The sequence below is a fragment of the Odontomachus brunneus genome, unplaced genomic scaffold (genome assembly GCF_010583005.1).
Source record: "Odontomachus brunneus isolate Ranch 3 - 2012 unplaced genomic scaffold, Obru_v1 Obru_scaffold_054, whole genome shotgun sequence".
Classification (NCBI taxonomy): domain Eukaryota; kingdom Metazoa; phylum Arthropoda; class Insecta; order Hymenoptera; family Formicidae; genus Odontomachus; species Odontomachus brunneus.
In genome coordinates, this window is record NW_022639504.1 from 417,669 (window position 1) to 425,309 (window position 7,641).

Consider the following 7,641-nt stretch of genomic DNA (forward strand, 5'->3'; position numbering starts at 1 on the left):
TACAACCGAAGAGTAAATTGACCTTCTGCAGTAGTTTACTAATATCTTCCATTTCCTATGTGTTATTTATATTTTAGGAGCTGAGATGCTCCTAAAATATTTATATGAAAATTTCGAAGCGTTTGCTACGGAGGTCACCGGTGGTCGGTAATCTGTGACCTGACTTTTTAGTGGTGGTTTCATGGCGATCGTTCGTGACCTCTCAGTGAGGCAAGTCACCACGATAAGATACTTTAATTTTATCAATATCCTTGTTATCACATGCATCGTTTAAAAATAAGACGCTTGCTATATTTCTAGCGAAATCTACTATATTCCTTAAGATAAGCCTTGATGACACTCTATTCCTGGACTATTCAAAACATAGTAGAATGAGAACAAATTAATATGAAATGGAACTATAATATTCTCTGCGTGTGGAGAGATTCAAACGCATGAGGAAAATTATCACAATTGATTTGATATCTTTCTATCTCTATTGTATCCAGGCCATGTAAAACGGTAACGTTATTTCAATTTGACAACTGTCCAAGAAGGAATTATTGAACAGATTTTTTAATTGAATATTCGAAGAACGAATGCGATCGGAACGAGTAGTCGAGCGACGATGTTATTAACAGTGATCCGAGTTACCTACTGCGTGTAACGTGATTATTCTTCCCAATCTCATATAGCGCGAGCACACACAGTTGAGCGGACGCATAACAGGGTACCCAAGCGCAAGGTATTCTAGAGCGGCAAGGGACAATGGACAATTAATGCACGCCATTCGTTGGGTACATTCCATGAACTCTGAATTCTCGCGGCAGTCTCCGTCCGCGTTGTTCCAAAAGTTGCACAAAGGCACAACGCGTCTCAGTCAGCCGCGAACGCACACGCGCCTTGTACAGTTTCGAGCGATTTTCTTTCATTCAAACCACGAAAACAAATTTCGCTGTCTCTGTTAACACGTCGATCGCGCGATTTCTATGATCTCAAGCACATCATAACAATGAAATTGATAAAATTAAAATAAATTATCTCATCGTGATAACTTATCTCACTGGAAGGTCGCAAGCGATTTTATTGGCGATGACGCCATTAAAAGATCAGATTACAGTTTAACGATCACTGATGATCTTCGTAGTAAACGCTTTGAAATTTTCATTATTTCTGAAATAAATTGTGATAATAAATCATAAAACAATTGAATTAATCCAACAATTAGTTGCCTGAAAAATTATAACAGCGAAATTCTGAGAGGTTATACCAATCCACACCGGTCTCCTATATTTAAAAAACAAATTCTCCATAAAGTTGTTTTTAATCGGACTTCGTTTGATTTAAAATAACCTGATGGTTTATTTTATATACGACGATTCTTTTTCTTTTTCTCTTTTTAAATGACAAGTTAGCGTTCTAGAATAAAATGTGAAAAGAGAGAGACAGAGAGAGAGAGAGAGAGAGAGAGAGAGAGAGAGAGAGAGAGAGAGAGAGAGAGAGTAATAATACGTACGTATTATTATTCTCGCGCACACTTCTAATTTTATTACGTACAAAAAATAGAAAAAAATTCTCACTTCGAGCGAAGATACAGCGGTTATTCCTAAAATATCAAGAAGAAGGCATTTGATGTCCGTATGGCACGATTCAATGACACTGTGTGACAATGTAACGAGGTAATTCTTTAACTGCCAATTTGATGCACGCGTTCCCATTATATCTGACACGTTTTCCGGCGCGAAAATATTCCAACGCGAGACGCGAGGTGGTTAACGCACACCATTTCCCAGCTTCGAATTTCCGCGAAGGTACGAGGATACGCCACCTATCCGCGAAAGAAAACCATTCCGTCTGTGATACTACGTAAACCTTTCTCTTAATTACTCGGTCTTTAAAGTCGAGTCTACTCTACCATGAAGAAGAAATAACGAAGGAAGAAAAGAAAGGAAGCTCACCGCGAGCGTCAGAGAGTACAAATAAACATAACGAAAATTCCACGGCGGGAGAGACAAAGAAGTAATGGAAACGTCTGGGAAACCTCTTCTTGGGGGGTATGTTGTTAACCATTTCTTAAGAAAACGAAAAAACCATCTCGTTACTCTTTGCGCTTGTAAGATAGATCACGCGCTATATTGTATCATAATGACGTCGTTGAACTGAATCAAAAGAGGAATAAATGAATGGATAAAACAACGTTGAACTTGTTGTTACAACGAATAATGACCGCGATTAATATGTTATTACACTGGCGTACGGGAGAGAATGTGGGGGAGGGGGAGGAGCCGCCTGCGCTTCCGCGTCGCTAAAGTAAATCCGCCGTTAAAGTCCCGCCTTAAAGCCGCGGTTTAAAATCGCGTTAGCCTTCCTGCCGTTGTAGAAGTCGGCGACGTGCACGTGTAACGACTAAACTGACGGGAAACCGCATAGTAAGTAGCGGCTCGGCCGCACGTGTCCAGTCTCGTAGGCACCGTACACAGCTCCGTCGGCGTGCCAACTTCGCTGAAGCGTCGTCAAAAATTTACATAATCGTGTAAAATCTATCCGGTGAGAAGTGCGCGCGCCCATGTGTGTGTGTGTGTGTGCATGGATATGCGTCGAAGGTGTACATGTGTGTACTTTGCGTCTGTTTATCCAGGGAAGTGGCAACCTGTCGGTATCCGGCATCGGCATCAACGTCGCCGATCCAACCGAGCTTTCCGCATTAACTTATACATCGACTGTCACGCGGTTCAACCGCCAGCCTCGGCTTGCCAGCCTCTGTCCAACTTGATGAAATGGAGACGCGATTATTTGGGCCACGGCCCGCTAATTGATAAAGTTTCGCGAGTATACGCCGTGTCCTTGCCTCAGACGCAGGTATTCCATTGCACAAAAGAGCTTTCCCCGCAGACCCTTCGCGCCGCGACGCCTTTCGACACGGGTCTTATGAGAAATTCTCAGCCTCTAGGCGCGACGTTGTCAACATAATCCGGATAATTAAAGGACGCATCTATTTAAATCGCCACGACAGCTATGGTCAGCTGGTCATTGCAACCGAGTACAAACTGGGTTTGCCGTAAAATCGCAATTTTGCGTAAATCTTGCGATAAGAAAAAAATACTTGAGGATTTATTTGTGAGCTCATTTCTGTGAAATAAAGTTTATTACTACGAATAAGCCTCATATCTCGCGAATAAATTTTAAAAAATCTTTTCTTTTCAGTGTGTATTCTTAATGTTAATATATTCTTAATTTATATATTATACGTATTCAAATGCAAAAAGGATTTTAAGGCGACAGAAAACATGTGCAAGTTTCATGCGAAATGTTTCATTTCGCTGCGACGTTAGCGTAATTAGTCACTTTGTAGGAGCGAGTTTTTTTAATCGAGACGCCAAATTCGTGTCGCATTAATGCGTAGTTCTTTAAGAAGATGCCGGATATGAAAACTTTACCAACATAACATTGACTTTTTTCTGCGAAGTTTACGTCTTGTTGTTTGCACAGAATTACAAACGCTTTTACACAACAAAAGTGCATGTAAAAATTAATTGGAGCATTGCTCAATATGTGACAAAAAAAATATGTTTAAATTTAAATTTTGAGCTGTCAGTTAGTGCAATATTTGTTTAATACAAATATTCTGCAGGTTGAAACTGCCAATGCTCCAATCAGGAAAGTTTCAAAGATCACTTTCAGAATTTAGTTTCGATGCCAAAAAAGATACGAAAAGTTTGCAGAAAAGTTTATAATTACATGCAGTTAGGTTTTCCGACAACTATGATAAAGTAGAGCGAAAAATTAGTTCATGGATATTTTTCGAGATGACAATGTACTTTTATCGCACTTTTCACAACGTCCAAATATTCAGAATGTATATATATACACTCTGAATATTCGGACGTTGTGAAAAGTGTGATAAAAGTACGGTGTATCCTGATATAATTTTTTAAAGTTTCTTTAAAAAATTTTCACATTTGCAAAGGTGTATTTTCGAAAATTACGTGAAGTGTGCGTATTTCGCTCTGTATCGTGTCTTGGATGTTTAATGTCACTCCACTCCCTCAGCAGCACGCCCAGAATCTTGAAAAGAATTTCCTAATATCCCAAAGTCGCGCCTATAACGTTAGATCCATCGTAGTAGTATATTCGAATTCTCGCACATACGCAGTAGGCCTATCCTGCGCATGGGCCGAAAGTCGATCATGTTACTGCAGGTTAGGTCATGTAGCGTTAGCATGTAGAGCACATTATAGGGTAATTTTTCACAGTCATTTAAAGTAATTTTCGCGGTTACGAGAGTTTAATTTCGAAGAAGAAGTGCGCATTTCGTCTTGCATCATCTCCTTGATGACAATGTGTGGTAGCATCACTCTAGTCCCTCTGCAGCACTTTCAGAATTTTGGAAATAATTCATCAATATCCCAAAATCCCCATAATGTTAAATCCATTGTAGGATTATATTCGGATTCTCGCGCATGCGCAGTGGTACCTATCTGCGCATGGGTCGAAAGTCGGTCATATTACTGCAGGTTAAGTCATATAATGTTAGCGTGTGGAGTACATTCTGGGATAGTTTTTTAGAATTTTTGAAAGTAATTTTTGCATCTGCAAAGATGTATATTCGACGTAAAGTTGGACTATATGACTCTGCATCGTCACCCGGATCACCATGTGTGTTAATGTCACTCTACTCCCTTAGTAACACACCCAGAATCTTAAAAATAATTTTCTTATATCCCAAAGTCGCGTTCATAACGTTGAATTCAGCTTAGCGTCGTAGGAAATTCAGATTCTCGAGCATGTACCTAATCGGTCATGTTATTGCAGGTTATTTAGGTCATATGGTGTTAGTATCTAGAGCATATTCTAGGATAAGTTTTTACAATTTTTTGATATAATTTTCGCGTTTGCAAATATATATTTTCGAAAATGACGTCACGTATGCGTTTTTCGCTCTGCATCGTCTCTTGGATGACAATGTGTATTAATGTCACTCTACTCTCCCAGTAACACGCCCAGAATTTTGAAAATAATTTTACAATAGCCCGAAATCGCGTTCATAACGTTGGATCAAACTTAGCGTCGTAGTAAAGTCGGATTCCCAGGCATGGGCCGAAAGTCGTTCATGTTACTACAGATTATTTGCGTCATATAGTGTTAGCGTCTAGAGCATATTCTGGGATAATTTTTCATAGTTTCTTAATGTAATTTTCGCATTTGCAAAGGTGTATTTTCGAAAATATTGTAAAGTGTGCGTATTTCGCTCTGCATCGTCTCTTGGATGACAATGTGTGTTTGTGTCACTCCACTCCCTCAGTAACACGCCCAGAATTTTGAAAATAATTGTCCAATACCCCAAAGCCGCGTTCATAACGTTAGATCCAACTTAGCGTCATAGAAATATCGGATTCTCGCGCATTGGCCGAAAGTCGGTCATGTTACTGCAGTTTATTTAGGTCATTTAGTGTTAGCACCTAGAGCACATTCTGGGATAATATCTTACAGTTGTTTAAAGTAATTTTTGCGTTTGCAAAGATGTATTAAATTTTGCAGAAAGATTCGATATCGTAATAATTGTTCCTTATCGTTTTCATCTCATATGGATGGATGTTCCGCTTCATTTTTGCACGTACTTTCACCAAAGGATTTTTAATTTGGTCGAATCAGCACGAGACAATAGTTTTTCAAATGTATTCGGTATCACGTCAACGACATTTCCCAGCAAATTTTACTTTGTGTTGACTTAACCAAATTAAAAATGTTTTTGTATAGCAATGGTGCATGCATAAGTGAAATAGGGCATTCCTACCTCAAGGATGAAAACGATGTGGAACTATTGCTGTCGTGACACTAATTTCATTTTTAAAAATTACAGCGTACTGACTGCTTCAATTTACATGATAAAATTACGTGCGAAAATAAAGTGTAACATTGGTCAGTGCGAAGTGAAAATGATATCTCAAATTACCGTTGCTAATTATATTGAAAACTCAAATAATAGGTAACGTATTTTTCAAAAAATTATTCGCAAACTACGCTTGCGCCTACAACACTTTTCTCTAAAAACTCTTTCTTTGATGTACCCAGTACACAAGCGGCTTAAAGAATTCATTAGAAAAGTAGCAGGAGCCTATTTTGGAGAGAATGCGTATATCGACAACGTAGCATTCGCATTTACGTGACATCTATGTGTAAGAAAATTGAAATAACAACACACACTTGCATAACATCTATGAAAAGATGATGGTGGTATTATGTTAGCGCCTATTTGACGATCGTCTTTATTCCATAAGTTTCTATGTGAATATAAATTCGATATCATTGGTAAATGATGATAACGTTTTCTACTTTTTGATGATCGCTCTACAGTATTGACGCTTATCAAGTTCGTCGGCTCGCTCCCTTAACGCGGATATTTTTTTCATGAAAACACCATTGCTGCGGGATTAACAGCAACAACGAGGACGATGGCGAATTGCTTGGTATTTTAGAGAACGATGCAATTTTTCATAAGACGATTTGCTATCGACTGCGCGCATCTAGAGACTCAGCGTGCAATTTTTTGCACGTCGCGATATGCGAATTCAATTTTCCCCCGACTATCGCGGCCGGCTTCATCAAATTAAAGCAGATCGAACGCCGCTGCAGCTGCGTCACCGGACCGTTAATTCCCATTCATTGCGCCATAACGATGTAAAAGGTAACGGGACAAGTAGCGTTCAGATATCGTGGAATTGCAATCATTTCCGCATATATTTCAGATATTCTCTTATACGATAATTTGCACAACTATCAAAGCTTTTATATGCCGGTGTTTTATTTCTCATCGTGCAATTTATAATATATTCCTCCGCCTTAGTATATTCTACTTACTTAGGTCAATAAAATTTATTTTTACATAGATTTATTTAGACTAATCCAATTATATATAATTATATATAATATATAATTATTAATATTAAACTATTAATATGAATTTTTAATATATTATTTTAATATAATTTTAATATAATTATTTGTTTTTATTTATTCATTTATTTATACTTAAATTTCAATCAAATTACCCAGTAAACAGTTACAAAGTATCATCCATATTACAATGTCAGCTCAATCATATGATATATTATGTGACTGTTACTTTGTTATATAACAAAGTAACAGTTACGTAATATATCATATGACTGAGCTGACATTATAACATCGATGATACTTTGTGTTTACTGGGTAGACTCGGTCGTATTTATCATTGGCTTAAACTAGCGTTGGCCGAGTTATTTAGAACCCCTATTTTTGATATCGGGTTCGAAAAGAGCAGAAAATTTTACGTTAAAAATGATATTTAGATTTTTTTTTTCTGAGTCCAAGAAGGTCAAATCAAGAACTTGGAAGATGTCAATTCAATACTTTTAGCGTTACCCGGAAACAACGACGTGGACTTAATAAGTTCTGTTTCCTTTGAGGTGCTTGATTATCGTGAGTCCCCTTGCCTCTCACATCTGGAGTGCTTGATTATCGTAAGTCCCCTTGCCTCTTACCATAATTGCAATTTATCATAATTACTCACGGAGTAACTGTTCAAAGTTGCCTCCGTTTGCTTCAAGGCACAAGTGTTTGTTTTTACTTTTAAAATTTTATTTATTACGTCTTATTAATAATCATATCAAAGTGAGATTATTG

General features: G+C 37.9%; 1 protein-coding gene across 1 annotated transcript in view; it reads left to right on the plus strand.

The window, feature by feature from the left end:
- The window catches only part of LOC116845618, a 78,062-nt gene extending 74,570 nt beyond the window's left edge, over positions 1-3,492 (plus strand). The window contains exon 5 of the mRNA XM_032818534.1: positions 2,618-3,492. The gene's annotated coding sequence lies outside the window, so the exon portion shown is untranslated. The remainder of the gene's footprint in view (positions 1-2,617) is intronic.
- Positions 3,493-7,641: the final 4,149 nt, after the last annotated feature.